General features: G+C 46.7%; 1 pseudogene; it reads right to left on the bottom strand.

Annotated features, from left to right (window-relative positions):
- Positions 1-1,017: 1,017 nt before the first annotated feature.
- On the bottom strand, positions 1,018-22,968 carry LOC140455087 (zinc-binding protein A33-like; annotated as a pseudogene).
- Between the last annotated feature and the right edge of the window lie 166 nt (positions 22,969-23,134).

Here is a 23,134-nt window from a genome sequence, read left to right as displayed (position 1 = left end):
GGTTAGGCCACTGTTGGAATATTGTGTGCAATTCTGGTCTCCTTCCTATCGGAATGATGTTATGAAACTTGAAAGGGTTCAGAAAAGATTTACAAGAATGTTGCCAGGGTTGGAGGATATGAGCTTAAGGGAGAGGTTGAATGGGCTGGGGCTATTTTATCTTGGAGGGTCGGAGGTTGAGGGGTGACCTTATATAGGTTTATGAAATCATGAAGGGCATAGATAGGGTAAATAGACAAAGTATTTTCCCTGGGGTGGGGGAGTCTAGAACTAGGTTTAGGGTGAGAGGGGAAAGATATAAAAGAGACCGAAGGGGCAACTTTTCCACACAGATGGTGGTATGTGTATGGAATGAACTGCCAGAGGAAGTGGTGGAGGCTGGTACAATTGCAACATTTAAGAGGCATTTGGATGGGTATATGAATAGGAAGGGTTTGGAGGGATATGGGCCGGGTGCTGGCAGGTGGGACTAGATTGGGTTGGGATATCTGGTCGGCATGGACGGGTTGGACTGAAGGGTCTGTTTCCGTGATGTACATCTCTATGACTCTATGAATCATAAAGAGGTACAGCATTGAAACAGGACCTTCAGTCCCACTGGTCCATGCTAACCAGACATCCTAAATTAATCGAGTCCCGTTTGCCAGTATTTGGCCCATATCCCTCTAAACCCGTCCTATTCATAAACCCATCCAGATGCCTTTTAAATGTTGTCATTGTCCAAGCCTCTACCATTTCCTCTGGTAACTCATTCCATGCACTCACCATTCACTGCGTGAGAAAACTGCCCCTTAGGTCCCTTTCAAATCTTTCTCCTCTCACCTTCAACCTATGCTTCCGGTTCTCCCATCCCAGGGAAAAGACCTTGTCTCTTTATCTGCCATTCATATGCCATTCACATACAAAAGAAAACATACATAATCACTACAGTTGTAGAGTCAGAGATATATACAGCACAGAAACAGACTCTTCTATGCTGACCAGACAGAGGTCGACCTGATACTCCTGATTGTGACTTCAAATAGCTTCCACTGAGGACGTCCTGCAGGCAACAATTCTTTTTATTTCAAACATACTCTTTATTCACAAAATGCATCTAATACATAGTCACTGAAGCAGCTCTGATCTGTACAGTTGACTTCCCCACCTCCTGGTGCTGCCTGGCTTGCTCCAGCTCCCCCACCCCAGGGAAAATACTTTGTCTATTTACCCTATTCATGCCCCTCATGATTTCATAATCTGCAGTTGTTTTTTGTTTCTCATCTGTTCTGTGCAGGAGCATATGAAGAAACAAACAAACATTAGAGTTTGACTCTACCCAACAAACAAACCAAAGACTTTTCTTCCCTGTGAAAGACCACATTGACATATTTGAGACACTGTGAGGGTCCTATAACTGAACGGACCCCTATTTACCTTCAGCAGAAAGATCTCAGACAGTGGTCTTTCCCCACTGCCCCTTGGCAGCAGCTGCCCCAAGCTTTAGTGCATCCCTCAGCACATAGTCCTGGACCTTGGAATGTGCCAGTCTGCAACACTCAGTTGGGGTTCACTCCTTGTTCTGAGTCAGAAGTCACACAACACTAATTTATAGTCCAACAGGTTTATTTAAAATCACAAGCTTTCAGGGCACTGCTCCTTTGTCAGGTGAAGTGCAGGGAAGCGCACAGGCACAGGAAGTATAGACAGAGAGATCATTTCAAGATAATTCCAGGTAATTAAGATTACATATCAAAAGATCATACAAATGCTGTGAGTGGAACATGGACAGGCTGAATAACAAGTCTTTGCAGGTGATCAAAACTGTCAGATGGTGGGAGTAAAGTGTCAGCAGCTGAATAACAAGCGAAGGGGTGACCTGTAATATGATTAATGCACCAACAAACTGCACCATTAATGCAACAAGAACCAGCAATAATTCAAAATCAAACCAGTCTGTTAATTTGAGGACCAGGCCACATACCAATACCCTAACAGGAAGCATTTTCACAAACTGCCTGGTATTCTGATAGCCTGTACAGCATGGGAAAGCTAATCTAAGGATATACAGCCACCACTGGTCCAGTTGTTCACTTTTAAATTTGCAGTTAGCTTATGTTGTCCACAAAACACTAAACATTGATCATTGACAGCAACAGTTTGAAAGCTGCCAGTGAGACCATGTTGAGGGCTCCCTTTATGTTGGGCTGTACCCATCCTCCATATCATAGCTAGTCAGGGCGCACTGAACACAAGCAACAGCCACCAAGTAAATACCATCACATTAATGTTCAATTATCCTCTGTGTACTTAAACTCTTCGGTGTCTCTGAGTGAATGGAGATTACAGGATGTGCTGAGTGAGCATCGCTGGCAGTTTAAAGAAAGCTGTAGGTCGGACAGAGGCTGGGAACAACTGAATAAGTGACACAGGAGGAGTGTTCCTGTTACAAAGAATGGTGCTACCACATTTATACTGGCTACCACGCATTGTGAGGAACTGGAGTAACCAGACACACTGTAAATAATGGAGGAATTGTATAAAATGGCCTTGCCAGTGAGCTCTTACACAGAACAGACTTCTAATGCTGTTGATTTGTCTATATCTCCATTCATAAAATAATTCAGCGGATACGTTTTGCCACAACTGGACAACTGTATTCCCTCGGTGACACTGACAAGGAGGGTCTAAAAGGTGCAATGAGAATGTGGGACGTGTCAATGATGTGAATAATAGAAGTATTTAAGGGGAAAGAGATCGGGGCAAATGACTGGAAGGATATAAGAATACACCAACGGAATGAGAAACAAAAGTGTGTGCTGAGCATTAGCCTTGGCAAAGACCAGAAGGTTCAAATGGTCAGCTTTGTTGTTGTAAAACACAATGTCATTGGATTAGTTTTGTGAGCCTAGAGGCCTGGTCTGGTCTGCCCCTCCATATTGTTTGGAACAGAGAGGGGGGAGGGGAACTGGGAGGGGTTTAAATTGGTTGCAGTTTCATTGTCAAGAGAAAAGGAAATATGTTATTTCCCAGTACACCCCAACCAACCAGGCCTCTCACCTTCCATGACCCTAGTGGCATTTTGTTAGAAACTTTCTCTCCTGAAAAATGAAACACCACCTGTTCTGCCGACAGAGTCTTGGTTGTGTGCTGCAGAGACATTTGCCGAGTCCATCAGGAAGGATGCAAGCTTGAGAGGGATGGCTATTCCTGGCAGCGGGTGCCTGCAGGTTAAGGCCTCCCTGTACATGGACGATGTTGCCGTTTTCTGCTCGGATCCACTGTCCTTGCACAGACGCATATGTGACCAGTTCAAACGGGCCTCGGGGGCCAAGGTGAACCGAGGCAAGAGTGAGGCCATGCTCTTTGGGAACTGGGCCGACCATTCCTCCGTCCCCTTCTCCATCAGGACCAACCACCTGAAGGTGCTAGGTAGGTTCGGGGGGGCTGGGGCGTGCGCCAAGTCTTGGGGGGAGTGTATCAGCAAAGTGAGGCAGAAACTGGCCAGATGGAAGCTATGGTTGCTCTCCATCGTGGGTAAAAACCTGGTCATCAGGTATGAGGCACTGTCAGTGTTGTTATATGTGGCACAGGTCTGGCCTATTCCCAGAACCTGTGCCGTCGCAGTCACCCGGGCCATCTTCCATTTTATATGGAGATCAAAGATGGATCGGGTCCGAAGGGACTCGTTGTATAAAGCTCTGGGCAACGGGGGAAGAAACACAGCCAACGCCACCCTCACCCTGATGGCCACCTTTGTGTGTGGCTGCATCAAGCTGTGCGTGGATCCCTGGTACGCAGAACACCAAGCGTCACTATGTACTAAGGTTCTACCTGTCCCCGGTGTCGCGATGGATGGGCCTGGCCTCGATGCCGTGGAACGCTCCGAGTAGTTGGACCGTTCCGTACCTCCTGTCCTTCGTGGAGGAATTTATGAAGAAAAACACCTTCGACCACAAGTCCATCAGGAAGTGGTCAGCACGTAGTGTCCTTGAGACCCTTCTGGAAAAGGAGAGGGCAGATCCTGTTGAGCAGTTCCCTGAGCAGACTTTCAAAGTCATTTGGCAGAATGCCTCATCGCCAGAACTTTCCAACAAGCACCAAGACATGGCTTGGCTGGTGGTGAGAAGGGCTCTGCCTGTGAGATCCTTTATGCACGCCCGGACTCTCTGCCGCACCGCACGCTGCCCTCGACCCGGCTGCGAGGGGGACGAGACTGTCACACACCTCCTTCTGGAATGTGCCTACACAAAGGAAGTCTGGAGACGAATGCAGTGATGTTTGTTGGGGTTCGTCCCGAGCAGCGCCGTGACGCGAGACTCTATGCTCTATGGCCTATTCACTGGGACGCACACCAAGACCAACACCAACTGTATCTGGAGGATCAACAACTCGGTGAAAGACACTCTTTGGTCTGTCCGAAACCTGTTGATCTTCCAGCTGAAGGAGCTGACCCTGACTGAGTGTTGTGGACTGGCACACTCCAAGGTCCAGGACTACGTGTTGAGGGACGCACTGAAGCTTGGGGCAGCTGCCGCCAAGGTGCGGTGGGGAAAGACCACCGTGTAACATCTGCCTGCCTGAAGAAGAACAGGGGGCCCATGCAGTAAGTGGGCTCCGCTGAAGCCTCAGCTAAATATATGGATGGTAAATGTACAGACCTGTATATAGGAATGATTAATTCTAATCTCTATATGCAAAGAAATTGAATGTTTACGTATGTAAGACATGACCAATTGTACAGATCATCCAAATATTTTATGAATAAAGTATATTTTTGAAATAAAAAAAACAGTTTGCATATATTCTCCCTGGAACTGCAACGAGATTCCCCTTTAGGTAAGGTCACTGGACATTTCCAGGACCTCCCCCCCACCTCCCTCCACAGGCAGCATTGACACTTTAGCAGGGGTTTCTGGGAAGCAAGCCCTGACAGTGTTTGGTAATGGTGACTGGGGGGGGGGGGGGGGAGTGCAATGGGATGAACAATATCAAATCGGCAACTGAGAAGCTGCAGGCCCTCCCTCCCCCTCCCCCCCCACACAAGTCCAGGTGCTGGATTCTCAGCACACCGTGATTGCTCTTGGTCACCTTCAAGCCTGGGGAAAAGAAAGGATACACTTTCTGACTGGAGTTGGCGTGGAAAGTGAACAGATGGGAAAAGAGAACTCATCATAAAAGGAAACTCTTCCTCCATCGTAGCCCAGGTAGATCCCAATGTGGGTGGGGTTACCTCTCACATCGATCACCTTCGGATGATATAGGAAAGCCCCAAAGCTGTCATTCTCCCTGCATATGGTCCAGTAGTCATGCTTGGGAGACTGACGCAGCTCCCATTGCGGTTGATGGACTCCTTGGCGACACCCAGGTTCCAGTCTTTGCCATCCCCCACGTCAACCTGCCAGTGGTGCCTTCCTGACGTGAAGCCATCGGAGCCCAGGATGAAGGGCACGACGTTGAACCTCTCTGGGTTGTCAGGAACCACCTTCAGCTTCCCATTGTACCTTACTCTGGTTGGGCCACAGAGAGAGAGCTGGGAACAGGCAGTGGCAGGGTTGAGGGTTAGATTTGACAGTACTGTAAAGATTACTCAACATTAGAACAATTTAAGACAAACATGAATTAAAAAAAAGAATTGTTTCTCTACTGTCAGTTATATATCTTTAGAGAAAAATTAGACTGCTCTGTAATGCCTTTTCCTGCATTTATATAGCACCTATCAGAACTTTAGGACAAAGCAAACTGCCTTTTCAGCCAATGGAATGCTTTCCTCATTGCACCCCAATCGGCCAATGAAGCAAAGGGGATATGAAGGAAAATTGGATTTGCACATCAAAAGGTTCAGTGTTTGCAATGCCCGGTCTGAACATACAATGAAACCAGGTTCAAACAAAGCTCTTGAAAGAGAATGTGATCACTATCTGCAAAGGGAAAGATTGTTGGGCTCAGGGTTAACGGTAGGGGTGTGACATTAGGCGAGATGTCCTTGAAGGATGGGCTGAACGATCTCCCTTCTGTGCTGCAACCATTCGATGATCCTTTGAGGCGTTGTACGGTGTAGGAAAAGTTGCAGCTAATGTGTACACAGCAAACTCCCAAAAACAGCAACGCTACAGTTACCAGCACACCCAGGAGATCTCAGATTATTTCGCGTCCCCCCTCCCCCACTGCCTGGCCAATAGAGTAGACCAAGCCATAGCTTCAGTTCACCCTGAAAGGTGATGCCTCCAACATGGCAGCACTCCCTCAGAATGGGACCGGGAGAGCCAGCTGAGCTCATGCTCAAGGCTCTAGAATTACAGATGGAACCCACAGCTCCTGAGACTGAGGCAAAGGCACTCCCTATTCAGCTACTGCTGAAGGGCAAATTGCTCTTGTTGGAGTGCAGTTCCAACAGCACCAGGCAGTCTCCATTCCCCTCAACTCTCCACTGCCCAGCAACGGATTATCCCAAAGTGGGGGCAGGACAAACAACTTCACAGCCCCAGCCGAATCAAACCCTCAATGCATTTACATTGAGTAACAGAAATGTACAGCATGGGAACAGACCCTTTGGTCCAACCCGTCCATGCCGACCAGATTTCCCAACCCAATCTAGTCCCACCTGCCAGCACCCGTGCCATATCCCTCCAAACCCTCCCTATTCATATACCCATCAAAATGCCACTTAAATTGTGCAATTATACCAGCCTCCCCCACCCTCTGTGTGAAAAAGTTGCCCCTTAGGTCTCTTTTATATCTTTCCCCTCTCACCCTAAACGTATGTCCTCTAGTTCTGGATTCCCAAACCCCAGGGAAAAGATTTTGTCGATCTATCCTATCCATGCCCCTCATTAATTTGTAAACCTCTATAAGTCACCCCTCAGCCTCCCTCGCTCCAGGGAAAACAGCCCCAGCCAGTTCAGCCTCTCCCTATAGCTCAAATCCTCCAACCCTGGCAACATCCTTGTAAATCTTCTCTGAACCCTTTCAAGTTTCACAACATCTTTCCAATAGGAAGGAGACCAGAATTGCACACAATATTCCAACAGTGGCCTAACCAATGTCCTGTACAGCTGCAACATGACCTCCCAACTCCTGTACTCAATACTCTGACCAATAAAAGAAAGCATACCAAACGCTTTCTTCACTATCCTATTTACCTGCGACTCCACTTTCAAGGAGCTATGAACCTGCACTCCAAGGTCTCTTTGTTCAGCAACACTCCCTAGGACCTTATCATTAAGTGTGTAAGTCTTCCTAACATTTGCTTTCCCAAAATGCAGCACTTCTTCTTTATCTGAATTAAACTCCATCTGCCACTTCTCAGCCCATTGGCCTATCTGGTCAAGATCCTGTTGTAATCTGAGGTCACCTTCTTCGCTGTCCACTACACCTCCAATTTTGGTGTCATCTGCAAACTTACTAACTGTTCGTCTTATGCTCACATCCAAATCATTTACGTAAATGACAAAAAGTAGAGGATCCTTGTGACACTCCACTGGTCACAGACCTCTAGTCTGAAAAACAACCCTCCACCACCACCCTCTGTCTTCTACCTTTGAGCCAGTTCTGTATCCAAATGGCTAGTTCTCCCTGTATTCCATGAGATCTAAGCTTGCTAACCAGTCTTCCATAGGGAACCTTGTTGAACACCTTACTGAAGTCCATATAGATCACACCTACTGCTCTGCCCTCATCAATCGTCTTTGTTACTTTAAAAAAACTCAATCAAGTTTGTGAGACATGATTTCCCACACACAAGGCCATGTTGACTATCCCTAATTAGTCCTTGCCTTTCCAAATACATGTACATCCTGTCCCTCAGGATTCCCCCCAACAACTTGCCCACCACCGAGGTCAGGCTCACTGGTCTTTAGTTCCCTGGCATGTCCTTACCACCCTTCTTAAACAGTGGCACCATTATTTGCCAACCTCCAGTCTTCTGGCACCTCACCTGTGACTATTGATGATACAAATATCTCAGCAAGAGGCCCAGCAATCACTTCTCTAGCTTCCCACAGAGTTCTCGGGTACACCTGATCAGGTCCTGGGGATTACCCACTTCTATGTGTTTCAAGGCATCCAGCACTTCCTTCTCTGTAATATGGACATTTTTCAAGAATATCACCATCTATTTCCTGACATTCTATACCTTCCATGTCCTTTTCCACACTAAATACTGATGAACCATCTCCTGTGGTTCCACACAAAGGCTGCCTTGCTGCTCTTTGAGGGGCCCTAATCTCTCCCTAGTCATCCTTTTGTCCTTGATGTATTTGTAAAAACCTTTCGATTCTCCTAAACTCTATCTCATGTCCCCTTTTTGACCTCCTGATTTCCCTCTGAAGTATAGTTCTACTGCCTTTATACTCATCTATGTAGAATATATTTGCCTATACTGTCATATGCTTCCTTCTTTTTCTTAACCAAACCCTCAATTTTAGTCATCCAGCATTCCCTATACCTATCAGACTTTCCTTTCACCCTAACAGGAATATACTGTCTCTGGACTTGTACACTTAATGGTAAGGTCCTAGGGAGTGTTGCTGAACAAAGAGACCTTGGAGTGCAGGTTCACAGTTCCTTGAAAGTGGAGTCGCAGGATAGTGAAGAAAGCATTTGGTATGCTTTCCTTTATTGGTCAGAGTATTGAGTACAGGAGTTGGGAGGTCATGTTGTGGCTGTACAGGACATTGGTTAGGCCAGTTTTGGAATATTGGGTGCTAATCTGGTCTCCTTCCTATTGGAAAGATGTTGTGAAACTTGAAAGGGCTCAGAAAAGATTTACAAGGATATTGGTAGGGTTGGAGGATCTGAGCTATAGGAAGAGGTTGAATGGGCTGGGGCTGTTTTCCCTGGAGTGTCGGAGGCTGAGGGGTGACCTTGTCGAGGTTTATAAAATCATGAGGTGTATGGATAGGTAAATAGATAAACTCTTTTCCCTGGGATGGGGAGTCCAGAACTAGAGGGCATAGGTTTAAGGTGAAAGGGGAAAGATATAAAAAAAACCTAAGGAGCAACGTTTTCACACAGAGGGTGGTACGAGTATGGAATGAGATGCCAGAGGATGTGGTAGAGGCTGGTACAATTGCAATATTTAAAAGGCATCTGGATGGGTATATGGATAGGAAGGGTTTGGAGGGATATGGGCCAGGTGCTGGCAGGTGGGACTAGATTGGGTTGGGATATCTGGTCGGCATGGACGGGGTGGACTGAAGGGTCTGTTTCCATGCTGTACATCTCTATGAATCTATGACTCTATTAGTCCTTTCCACTTTCCTACAAAGAGAGAATGAACATTGTGTTTTTGTGAAAGATTGTTCAGCCGTAGAGTTGTTGGTAAGTTACATTATGAAACCCGAGGGTCTGTATCCACCAGATCCAGGTTGTCAGTTTTTATTCCCATCATCATTGCGAGTAATTTATGTTTTCCAGTCGAACTTAAAGTTCTTCACTCTGAGACTCTCACTTGTAAAATAATTTATTGCATTTTGAAGGCAAGTAAAAAATATTTGTTTGTGGTGTTTGCCATTTCCTGATGCCCAAATGCTGGAAAAACTCATGAGCTCTGAGACAGTGTCTGGGGAGAGAAAGCAAAGTTAGTGTTTCGGGTCCATTGACTCCTATTCTCAACTTTACTTTTGTCAATCTCTCGTGCCTGGATTATTGGCCTTTATTTCAAAGGGAGTGGAGTCCAAAATTAGGAACGTGTTTTGCTAAAATTATACAAGGCACGAGTCAGAGCATAGCTGAAATCTTGTGGAAAGATATCCTGCCATTGGAGGCAGCCCAGAGAAGCTTCATTAGGCAGGTTTGGAGGGACTGTGTGTAATGGAGTGGATTTGTATCCTGGGTGTGCACTCATTAGGATGTAGAAGAATGAGAGAGGGCCATGTTGAAATGTACAAGATTCTTAGAGAACTTGACAGGGGAGATGTGGAGAGGTTGTTTCCTTTTGAGGACGATCCAGGACCAAAGGGCATAATCTCAGAATAAGGAGTCACACATTTAAGGGAGATGAGGAATTTTTTCTCTCAGAGTGTTGTGAATCTGTAGAATTCTTTACCTCAGAGAACTGTTGAGGCTGGGTTGTTCAGTGTACTCAAGCCCAAGATAGATAGATAGTTATTCAATAAGAGCATCAAGGGTTATGGTGGTGCAGTGGACTCGATGGGCTGAATGGCCTACCTCTGCTGCTGTGCCTCATGGTCTTTTTACAGAGTTGTACAAGGTTTCATCAACTGTTTTTATTTATTTTGCTGGGTTACTCATTTCATTTACTCTCCAACTACTTTGAGAAATTTTCAGATTAAACCTTCCCAAAAATCCTCAAGCTTACTACTCTGCCTGGCAAAATTGGAAACCTCTTGTTTTGACGCGTCTAGTTCACCATGACTGTCCACTTTTCCAGTGGAGTTATTATTCCTTGAGGGGTTACATATTCTGCTGTTGGTTGTAGCTCCTCCGACCAGGAGATCTGCTGTCATGATGTATTATACACAATTCTCTTGTGCCATCCTCACCCATTCCCAGTTAGACCCAGGCTTCTGTTGCCTTCTTCACAAAGTTCTCTTTAGCTTTTCAGCTCTGATCAAAATACTTACATTCTTGTTGCTTTCAAAAATGTAAGATCAGGACAAATTGAGTTATATTGTATGTTACTTGAGAATTTAAAAATGTAATATTTTTCCTGACCACTGGGCAGGTAAGCACTTTACAACTTACACAAACTCTTTCCTATATGACTGTTGTAATCGATTTGCACACAGCAAGCTTCCAGAAAGACCATACGTACGTACGAATTAGGAACTGAAGTGGTCATTGGGACATTCAGATCTAACTTATCATTTAATTTGGTCATGACTGATCTGTTTATGCTCTGAATTCTGCGTACCCATCTACCCATCTTTGATTCACTTGCTGAACAAGAATCTACCTACCTTCCCCTTCAGGAGTCAGTGATCCCACCTCCATGGCCTTCCAAAACCTCTTGACCATCAGCAGATGTTTGCGCCTTAAAAAGCCTTTGAACAATGTCTCCGAGTTCTGGGCTCATTCACAACGGGAAACATTCTTTCCACATCCATCTTTTCATGACCATTTAGGATCTTAAATACTACAATTTGTGAGAAATAAAGCTCACTCACTTCAATAATTTCATTCCGAGACAAGATCTGAATCAGTAGTGTCATTTATTTTACCCTTGCAAGAGGGTGCGATGTCCACTGTCTACAAGGCAGGGACACACACACACACACACACACAGAATTCAACCAATACACAATATTTATGTAATTTGGTTCCTTTTTTTTATCCCATTGCTCCTCCCCGTTTACATCTTCCACTTCTCTAAGACCGGCCCCCATTACTCCTGTTTATCTCTTGCCTTATCTGGCCTTGTCTGTGACAAAATGCTTATTTCTGGCCTCACGAGGCCGTTTGACCACACCCCACTGGCCCATTGTTAGGTATATCCTTTCTTCACCATTATCTACTCCCTCCATCTGTGCTTTCCCCAACCATACTGATCCTTAGGACCTTTTAATTGGGGGTTGTTCCTGTGTTTCTGTAAAAGTGGGAAACAGATGCTTACAACTACTGCTTGTACAAGCATATCTGGCGTAACCTACATCCTCACAGCACCTTATCTATTTGTCTGTAACATCTACCATTGTTTGCAGGCATGTTTCATTCTTGTATGCACATTTTAGCTAATACAAAAACAATTATATATTTCCTTCACATAGTTTGCATTCTTGTTGACTCAGCTCTTAGTTGAAGCAATTACACACTGGTGTGAGTTCATTTACCTTGTATAAGTAATTATAATTGCAGAAGTAATACTACTTTACCTATATCCCCAAAAATTCATTCATACACCCCTCACCCTCTAAACTCCAGTGAAACAAGCCCTGTGTGTCCAACATTTGAGTCTTTAAATATGTTTGAGACAGAGGTGAACATTCTTGCTAAGTGTGGGGGTGAAAAGGTTATTGAGGGTATGTGGGACTGTGGATTGATGGTTACAATCAGATTAGCTTCATAGAGTTAAAACAGTAAACCCACACAACTGAACAGGAACAAACCTAACACACTTTACCACATGGTTGTACTGAACTAGAATTCATTACCTTTTCTGTGTTTCTTTCAGATTCTGCAAACGCAAGAAAGAGATTAGAATATAAACACACAAAATTTGATTTCTTTTGCAGTTAATATGGCAGATTTTTAAAATGAAACTATTCTTTTCTGTTTAAACCGAGAAGGCCAATAAATGACACTCATCCACCAAATTGTTTTGCTGGGTCACGGTGAAGGCAGTTAGAGAGTCATACGTGTTGCTGTGGATTGAGAGTCTCACACACAATCCAAATGAGCCAATAATCACCGATTTCCTTCTCTAAATGATATTAATCAGACTGTGCTTTTTTTTGTTAAAAAAATCATGTGGTTTTCATGGTCATAACTACTTACACTAGTTTTTTAGTTTTTATTCCAGATTTAGTTCATTAATTGAATTTAAATTTCCTAGTTGCCCTGGTGTGAACTCCCATCGCTGTATCATTGCTCTCTTACTCACCCAGTGACCGAACTGCTCCCCAGATCCCAGTTCTGACACTTTGCAAGCCTCCAGCTGCAGCTGAGTTATACAGCATGTACAACACTGAATCAGGATATGCTGCAGAACAGCTCCATGTTCTTGTTAATGCTCCACCTGCAATTCCTCGTTCCCTTCATCCAATCCTACCAGTATATCCTTCAGTGCTCCTTTCTGTTCAGAGTCCCCACAAACCCATTCACCTCCAGCAATTCTTTGTACTGACAGGTTCCACCTTCTACCACTCTCTGCCTTCCCTAAGAATTCCCGAAATTCTTCCAACTACATTTATTCATGTCCACCTGACCATCCAAAGCCTCTGGTTCTGCTCTCACCTCCAAGCTCAACTGTGGCTCTTATGGAGATTACTTTCTGATCATCTGTCCACCTCCTCTTTGACAAAGGGCAAAATTAAAACCTGCCTCACCCTGGCCAAAGTTTCCTGACAAGTGTAACCTCTGAATCCACACCGAACAGCAGAGTTAGGGCACGGTGAACTGACCGATAAGATTGGGATGTGTTTAATGCACACATAGTGGCTCCAGTGGTGTTTCACAGCCGTGGCAATTAGCCAATATCAGTCTTGGCCGAGCGTGCTGCCCTTAGTCCTGGAGGCCAGCCACATTCCCCTGGACTGAGTACACAGCTGTAGAACCGTGCAGGATTCACAGCACAGAACCAGCTCACATGGTCCATTCCATTAAATCAACCCCTCCTGAACTCCTCGAATGGATTCTTTCCTGGCCACCCTGGATTACTAACCCCCAATTCTCCATCAGTCCCTGGGGGGGGTGAAAACCTGAACAACAGACCCCATCGTCGTGAGATGGAGAGGGGATGTCTATGGGCCACTGGTCTTTATATTTTGGCTGACAGTTTGCAGGCCGCTAACAACCCCAACTGGAATCTGTCCCCGGAAAGGTGAGAGAATGCAGCTCGGTTTCCCAATAGGAAGGTAACGTGTCCTGCTGGCTTATCTTCTCCTCCATTGTCTTGATGCTGACATCCAGTGACAACAGATCTCTGGGGATCTGATCGATCTATCGCTGTAACTGATGACTCTGTTGGTTCACCTACTCCTTTAGCTGCTGAAACAGGGTAGATTCATCCTTGTACATGAAGCTGTGCAGCTTCTCAAAGTTTTTCTTGATGATATTCTGGGTCATGTTCAAGGTCCATACAAATGAATGCAGGTGGTAAGTTTCACATGTACACAGGCTTCATGCTGGATTGACCATATCTGGGTGTGAATGACTTCCCCCTACCTCACCAAAGATGGCTTTGTTATCAATTTATCGAATCATAGAGTCATACAGCCCAGAAACAGATCCTTTGGTCGAACTCACCCAAACACCTTAAGATCTAAGCCACTGGCCTCAGACCCAGCCACGTACCCCATTCCGCAACCACTGAATTAACTCCTTGAGTTTCCTGTTGCCTACGACTTCAACAGATCACCATGTTGCCATGCCAACATGTCTGTCTCCATCTTGCTGCAATACTCCAGAAAGGTTCAATGCCAGCTGGGACAGCAACACCCCATCTTCCACTTGGGGACCTTATAACCTTCAGGACTCAAACACTGAGTTTAACAATTTGTACCAAGAACACCTCTTTCTTGTCTATTATTTACCCCAACAATCCCAGGGGCTCCCATGAAATGGGTTGCTTTCAGTACAACCATCCAAATTACGTCCACTCACAGCCCCTATTGTCAGCTATCGAGCTTGTCATCTGCTCTGGCCTCTTATCAACAATCCCTTTGCTGTCTACTGTTTCCTTTCTCACACACTCTCTCTCTCTCTCTCTCTAAGCTCCCTCTCCACCTATCTGCTCACTCTTTTACTCTCACAACTCTGGCCCCATCATCAGCATAAACACCACCTTCTCTGAGTTGCTTCTAGTTCTGGACAAGGATCACTGGTGCTGCCAGACCTGCTGAGTGTCTCCAACGATTTCTGCTTTTTGTCAGAACTGTTTCCTTTCCCTGGGAAATGTCTGAGTCTGAATCAGGCGGTTTCCTCTGCTGGCAGCAAGTCCCTGGTTGAGCCCAAGCCGAGCTTCCAATGACATTCCCAAGGCAGAGTACTTCCACCTTAAACACAATCACTAATCTCCATCTGATGCTGAAACCCTCAGGCAGGATGACATTAAATCGCCACACCCGATTATTCCAAATCTTTCCAGTCTTCAGCTCTCCGTACTCCTACAGCTCATACAAACCGTTTCGGCCCATGAACTAATTTGCATCAAATTTAGTTTTCCCATCACCCCTGGCACTTGCTGACTTCTTGTCCATTGACAGTTCCATTTCAAATTTCTTATCGCGGTCAAATCTCTCATACCTCCATCAACTCAGTCACTTCCTCCAACTTTGGTCAACTTGTCCATCATGGTCAACACGAAGAGAGCAAATGGATTGTCATGAGACAAAAACAAATTCAAATTCAGCCAATCTGTTTAAATTATGCCCCAAGATACCAAAATCCAATCGTATTTGAATTTAATATTTTGATAATATTTAAACCAATGAAACGATCCAATATTTTGTGGTATAAAATCTGACATTTTTTAACAATTGAGGGAGAACTGGCAAAAGCCCAACGGGTGTAGGCTGCTAATTTCAGAGTTCTCTGTGAGGTACCTGTCTGGGGAAGATGTCTGCGCAGCAGAACATTGCCTGTACTGCGCTGTAATGTTCTATTTTCTATGACCCTTGATGGCTATTTAGTCTTTAATCAGTTTGAACGGAGATGCAGGTTTCGATTGATTAACATGTAAATCCCTGCCCCAAGACAACTTCAAGTTTTATCAGAATAAAGCTGATACCTATGGTTAGACAATGCAGGTTAGGTATGAGACCATGTTTCCAGTCTGTTTGTGTCTCATCCTGGAGCCAGGCTGGCTTCATTTCCAAAGTAGGACTTTTTAAAATGCTACTTCGATTGACTATCTACAGACTTTGTGCTTTTTGAACATAACAGAATGAGTGGAAATTCAGAAGAAAAGCTTGAAAAAGGCTGGAATGACATAAAAATAGTAAAGTTCGAAATGTTTGGAGATGTTTGAATAAATTATTTTCCAGTTTATTTTAACTTTGCATCTCTCAATATCGACATTTATCACCACCACAAACTGCACACTTCACCAAATGATGCTGACCCACATTCCTGTGCTCAGTGCACACTGTCCCACCCCCCCACATACATCCCACACACCCATACACACCTCACCCAGCTCACATCCACGCACGCACACACACACACACACACACACAGAGACTCACATACAGACTCATACACACAGACTCACATACATGCACACATGCACTCTCACACTCTCACATGCTCATACACATACTCACATGCACGTGACACACACACACACCCACCATCACACTCATCCTACCTCCCCCCAACACACACATGCAAACCACATACTCATATGTGCCCTTCCCCCTCCACACACTGGCCCCCGACACACACACACACACACACACACACACACACACACACACACAGGAATTGTCTCTAATTCTCTCTTTTTCTCCCAGTCTCTGTCACTCTGGATGTGGAAACAGTGAATCCCTGGCTTGAGGCATCTGAGGATCTGACGTGTTTGAGAGGGACCGGGACATGGAGGAATATCCCTGACACCAGGAAGAGGTTTACAGACTGAACCTGTCCCTGTGCCCTGGGATGAGAGGGATTCACTGGGAGGTGGCAATGAACAAACCAAAGGCATTTCTTACCTGTACAAGGCCATATTTACACAGATTTGAGTGGATAGGAGGATCCAATAACTGAACGGACCCCATTTACCTTCGGCAAGAAGCCCTCAGACAGTGGTCTTTACCCACTGCCCCTTGGCAGCAGCTGCCCCGAGCTTTAGTGCATCCCTCAGCACGCAGTCCTTGACCTTGGAATGTGCCAGTCTGCAACACTCAGTCAGGGTCAACCTCCTTGTTCTGGAAGACCAACTGATTTTGGGCAGACCAAAGAGCATCTTTTATGAGATGATGGTCCTCCAGGCACAGTCAATATTTATCCTGGGGAACAGACCATACCGCACAGAGTCTCATGTCACAGAGCTGCTTAGGATGAACCTCAACAAAGGCACTGCATTTTCCTCCAGCCTTCCTTTACAGAGGAACATTCCAGAAGGAGAGGTGTCACAGTCTCTACTCCCTGCAACCACTTCGAGGGCAGCGTGCAGTGGCACAGACCCACTGGGTGTACATGAAGGATCACCACCCTTCTCACCACCAGCCCAGCGATGGCTTGGTGCTTGTTGGAGAGCTCTGGCGATGAGGCATTCTGCCAAATGACTTTGACAGTCTGCTCAGGGAACCACATAAACGGATCCAGCCTCTCCTTTTCCCTCAGGATATCAAGGATGTTACGTGCTGACCACTTCCTGATGGATTGTGGTGAAAGGTGTTTCTCTTTGTAAATGTCTCCATGAAGGACGGTGATGGGGAACAGTCCAACTACTTGGAGCATTCCACAGCAGCAAGGCCAGGCCCATCCTTCCCAACACCAGGGACAAGTTGAACATCAGTATGTGGTGACACAGCTTGATGGAGCTGCACACAAAGGGGGCTATCAGGGTGAGGGTGGTGTTGGGTACATCCTCCCTCCCCTTCTTCAGCTTTTGGTACATGGTGTCCCTGTGGACACCGTCCATCCTAGACCTCCAGATACAGTGGAAGTTGGCTCAGGTAACTGCAAGGTGCAGGTTTTGGAATGGGTCAGATCTGTGCCACGTACAACAACAGAGGGACTACCTCACACCTGATAACCGGGTTTTACCCACAATATAAAGGGGACGGTGCTCCCGAAAGCCCGGTTTCTGCCTCACTTTGGCAATAAGCACCACCCAAGGATTTGTACACACCCCGGCCCCTCTGAACCATATTCCCAGCACCTTCAGGTAATCTGTCCTGATGGAGAAGGGGATAAAGGACCAGTCGGCCCAGTTCCCAAAGAACATGGTCTCGCTCTTGCCTCGATTTCCTTTGGTTCCCAAGGATTATTTTGGGAATGATTATAAGCGATAGGATTTTTAACTATCTAGCAAGCAACAATTTGATTGCAGATAATCAACATGGTTTCATCAAGAGCAGGTCATGTCTCATAAACCTCTCTGAGATTTTTGAGAAGGTGACCAAGCATGTGGATGAAGGTAGGGCAGTTGATGTGGTATACATGGACTTCAGTAAGGCCTCTGATAAGGTTCCATATGGTAGGCTGTTGGAGAAAATGCAAAGGCATGGGAGTGAGGGTGATTTAGCAGTTTGGATTAGAAACTGGCTTTCTGAAAGAAGGCAACGAGTGATGATTGTTGGAAAATATTCAGCCTGGAGTCCGGTTACTAGTGGTGTTCCACAAGGATCTGCTTTGGGACCACTGCTGTTTGTCATTTTTATAAATGACTTATATGCAGGCATAAGTCAATGGGTTAGTAAATTTGTAGATGACACTAAAGTCGGTGGAATAGTGGACAGTTTGGAAGGATGTTACAGGTTGCAGGGGGACTTGGATAAACTGCAGAATTGGGCTGAGAGGTGGCAAATGGAGTTCAATGCAGCTAAATGTGAGGTGATGCACTTTGGGAAGAATAACAGGAAGGCAGAGTATTTGATCAATAGAAAGATTCTTGGTCGTGTGGGTGTGCAGAAGAATCTTGGAGTCCGTGTACATAGATCCCTGAAAGTTGCCACCAGGTTGATAGTGCTATTAAGAAGGCACTGCAGTGTGTTAGGTTTCATTGGTAGAGGGATTGAGTTCCTGAGCCGCAATATCATGCTACAACTATACAAAACGCTGGTGCGGCCACACTTGGAACATTGTGTACAGTTCTGGTCGCCATATTTTGGAAAGGATGTGGAAACATTGGAAAAGGTGCAGAGGAGATTTACCAGGATGTTGCCTGGTCTGAACGGAAGGTCTTACGAGGAAAGGCTGAGAGACTTGGGTCTGTTCTCATTGGAAAGAAGAAGGCTAAGGGGGGAATTTGATAGAGACATATAAGATGATCAGGGGATAAGATAGGGTAGACAGTGAAAGTCTTTTTCCGAGGATGATGGGGGTGCAGAACCACAAATTGAGGAATGATATATTTAAGACAGTTGTCAGAGGTAGGTTCTTTACTCAGAGAATGGTAAGGGTGTGGAATGCCCTACCTGCCAATGTAGTTAACTCAGCCACATTAGGGAGATTTAACCAAATCTTGGATAAGCACTTGGATGATGATGGGATAGTGTAGGGGGATGAGCTTAGATGCGTTCACAGGTGAAGCAACATCGAGGGCCAAAGGGCCTGTTCTGAGCTGTATTGTTCTATGTCCTATGTTATACGTAGACGTATTTTGTGAATGAAGAATATTTTTGAAATAAGAAGAATTGTTGCCTGCAGGACTTCCTCTGTGGAAGCTATGTGAAGTGACCATCAGGAGCATCTAGTCAACCTCTGTCTGGTCAGCACAGACAGGTTGAACTAAAGAATCTGTTTTTGTGCTGTGTATATCTCCATGGCTCTACAACTCTAGTGTGTATTTCTTTTGTATATGAATGGCAGGTAACGAGACAAAGTCTTTTCCCTGGGGTGGGAGAACTGGAAAGCATAGGTTTAAGGTGAGAGGAGAAAGATTTGAAAGGGACCGAAGGAGCGATTTTTTCACACAGTGAATGGTGTGTGGTGGAAGCTGGTACAACGACCGCATTTAAAAGGCTTCTGGATGGGCATATGAGTAGGAAGGATTGACAGGGGGATGGGCCAAATATTGGCATATGGGACTAGATTAATTTAGGATACCTGGTCAGCATGGACCAATGGGACAGAAGGGTCTGTTTCAGTGCTGTACATCTCTATGACTCTAATAAAGTATATGCTTGAAATAAATAAAGATATTCGTTGCCTGAAAGCAACTTCAACTTCACCTGCAGTCGCAGCATCTCGACCCTGGGAACATTTTCTGGATTAGTGATGCTGGAAGAGCACAGCAGTTCAGGCAGCATCCAAGCAGCAGCGAAATTGACGTTTCGGGCAAAAGCGCTTCATCAGGAATAAAGGCAGTGAGCCTGAAGCGTGGAGAGATAAGCTCGAGGAGGGTGGGGGTGGGGAGAGAGTAGCATAGAGTACGATAGGTGAGTGGGGGAAGGTGATAGGTCAGGGAGGAGAGGGTGGAGTGGATAGGTGGAAAAGGAGATAGGCAGGTAGGACAAGTCCGGACAAGTCATGGGGACAGTTACTGAGCTGGAAGTTAGGGACTAGGATGAGGTGGGGGAAGGGGAAATGAGGAAACTGTTGAAGTCCACATTGATGCCCTGGAGTTGAAGTGTTCCGAGGTGGAAGATGAGGCGTTCTTCCACCAGGCGTCTGGTGGTGAGGGAGCGGCGGTGAAGGAGGCCCAGGACCTCCATGTCCTCGGCAGAATGGGAGGGGGAGTTGAAATGTTGGGCCACGGGGCAGTGTGGCTGATTGGTGCAGCTGTCCCAGAGATGTTCCCTAAAGCGCTCTGCTAGGAGGCGCCCAGTCTCCCCAATGTAGAGGAGACCACATCGGGAGCAACGGATACAATAAATGATATTGGTGGATGTGCAGGTAAAACTTTGATGGATGTGAAAGGCTCCTTTAGGGCCTTGGATAGAGGTGAGGGAGGAGGTGTGGGCGCAGGTTTTACAGTTCCTGCGGTGGCAGGAGAAAGTGCCAGGATTGGAGGGTGGGTTGTAGGGGGGTGTGGACCTGACTGGGTAGTCACTGAGGGAACGGTCTTTGCGGAAGGCAGAAAGGGTTGGGGAGGGAAATATATCCCTGGTGGTGGGGTCTGTTTGGAGGTGGCGGAAATGTCGGCGGATGATTTGGTTTATGCGAATGTTTGTAGGGTGGAAGGTAAGCACCGGGGGGTTCAGTCCTTGTTACGGGAGGGGTGGGGTCTGAGGGCGGAGGTGCGGGATGTGGATGAGATGCGTTAGAGGGCATCTTTAACCATGTGGGAAGGGAAATTACGGTCTCTAAAGAAGGAGGCCATCTGGTGTGTTCTATAGTGGAACTGGTCCTCCTGGGAGCAGATACGGAGGAGGTGGAGGAATTGGGAATACGGGATGGTATTTTTGCAGGAGATAGGGTGGGAAGATGTGTAATCCAGGTAGCTGTGGGAGTCGGTGGGTTTGTAAAAAGTGTTGGTGTTGAGTCGGCCGTCACTAATGGAGTTGGAGAGGTCCAGGAAGGGGAGGGAGGTGTCAGAGATGGTCCAGATAAATTTAACGAGGTAAAAACAATGACTGCAGATGCTGGAAACCAGATTCTGGATTAGTGGTGCAGGAAGAGCACAGCAGTTCAGGCAGCATCCAAGTAGCTTCGAAATCGACGTTTCGGGCAAAAGCCCTTCATCAGGAATAAAGGCAGTGAGCCTGAAGCGTGGAGAGATAAGCTAGAGGAGGGTGGGGGTGGGGAGAAAGTAGCATAGAGTACAATGGGTGAGTGGGGGAGGGGATGAAGGTGATAGGTCAAGGAGGAGAGAGTGGAGTGGATAGGTGGAAAAGGAGATAGGCAGGTAGGACAAGTCCGGACAAGTCATGGGGACAGTGCTGAGCTGGAAGTTTAGAACTAGGGTGAGGTGGGGGAAGGGGAAATGAGGAAACTGTTGAAGTCCACATTGATGCCCTGGGGTTGAAGTGTTCTGAGGCGGAAGATGAGGCGTTCTTCCTCCAGGCGTCTGGTGGTGAGGGAGTGGCGGTGAAGGAGGCCCAGGACCTCCATGTCCTCGGCAGAGTGGGAGGGGGAGTTGAAATGTTGGGCTACAGGGCGGTGTGGTTGTTTGGTGCAAGTGTCCTGGAGATGTTCCCTAAAGCGCTCTGCTAGGAGGCGCCCAGTCTCCCGAATGTAGAGGAGACCGCATCGGGAGCAACGGATACAATAAATGATATTAGTGGATGTGCAAGTAAAACTTTGATGGATGTGGAAGGCTCCTTTAGGGCCTTGGATAGAGGTGAGGGAGGAGGTGTGGGCGCAGGTTTTACAGTTCCTGTGGTGGCAGGAGAAAGTGCCAGGATTGGAGGGTGGGTCGTAGGGGGGTGTGGACCTGACCAGGTAGTCGCGGAGGGAACGGTCTTTGCGGAAGGCGGAAAGGGTGGGTGGGAAATATATCCCTGGTAGTGGGGTCTGTTTAGAGGTGGCGGAAATGTCGGCGGATGATTTGGTTTATGCGAAGGTTGGTAGGGTGGAAGGTGAGCACCAGGGGCGTTCTGTCCTTGTTACGGTTGGAGGGATGGGGTCTGAGGGCGGAGGTGCGGGATGTAGACGAGATGCGTTGGAGGGCACCTTTAACCACGTGGGAAGGGAAATTGTGGTCTCTAAAGAAGGAGGCCATCTGGTGTGTTCTGTGGTAGAACTGGTCCTCCTGGGAACAGATCCGGCGGAGGCGGAGGAATTGGGAATACGGGATGGCATTTTTGCAAGAGGTAGGGTGGGAAGAGGTGTAATCCAGGTAGCTGTGGGAGTCGGTGGGTTTGTAAAAAATGTCAGTGTCAAGTCGGTCGTCATTAATGGAGATGGAGAGGTCCAGGAAGGGGAGGGAGGTGTCAGTGATGGTCCTGGTAAATTTAAGGTCAGGGTGGAATGTGTTGGTGAAGTTGATGAATTGTTCAACCTCCTCGCGGGAGCACGTGGTGGCGCCAATGCAGTCATCAATGTAGCGGAGGAAGAGGTGGGGAGTGGTGCCAGTGTAATTACGGAAGATCAACTGCTCTACATAGCCAACAAAGAGACAGGCATAGCTGGGGCCCATACATGTGCCGATGGCTACTCCTTTGGTCTGGAGGAAGTGGGAGGATTCAAAGGAGAAATTGTTGAGGGTGAGGACCAGTTCGGCCAAACGAATGAGAGTGTCGGTGGAAGGGTACTGTTGGGGACGTCTGGAGAGGAATAAACGGAGGGCTTGGAGGCCCTGGTCATGGCGGATGGAGGTGTAGAGGGATTGGATATCCATGGTGAAGATGAGGCGTTGGGGGCCAGGGAAACGGAAGTCTTGGAGGAGGTGGAGGGTGTGGGTGGTGTCTCGAACTATGTGGGGAGTTCCTGGACTAGGGGGGATAGGACAGTGTCGAGGAAGGTCGAGATGAGTTCAGTGGGGCAGGAGCATGCTGAGACAATGGGTCGGCCAGGGTGGTCAGGCTTGTGGATCTTGGGAAGGAGGTAAATTTAATGTCAGGGTGGAATCTGTTGGTGAAGGTGATGAATTGCTTTACCTCCTCGCGGGAGCACGAGGTGGCGCCGATGCAGTGTTGGTGAAGAGCGTTTACTTTTCAGAGAATTTGCAAATTGATCGATGATCCTTGGAGTATTTTTAAAGACATGGTACAGCACCGCCACCGTCTGTCGAGAGACGGTACTGCGGCCCAATACCATTCAGTGACGATCACATCCACCAGATGGCGCTGTCACACGATCAAACCCTGGGGAAATGCTGGAAATCTGAAAAAAATCAGAAAATGCTGCAAACCTTCAGCAAGTTTGGCAACAGCTGTGGAGAGAGAGCTGGAGTTAAATAGTTTGAATGCTGGAATTCCTGTGA

Source organism: Chiloscyllium punctatum, chromosome 30, assembly GCF_047496795.1.
Source record: "Chiloscyllium punctatum isolate Juve2018m chromosome 30, sChiPun1.3, whole genome shotgun sequence".
Classification (NCBI taxonomy): Eukaryota; Metazoa; Chordata; class Chondrichthyes; order Orectolobiformes; family Hemiscylliidae; genus Chiloscyllium; species Chiloscyllium punctatum.
Note: the sequence above shows the minus strand (reverse complement) of the source record. Positions and strands in the feature narration are given on the sequence as shown.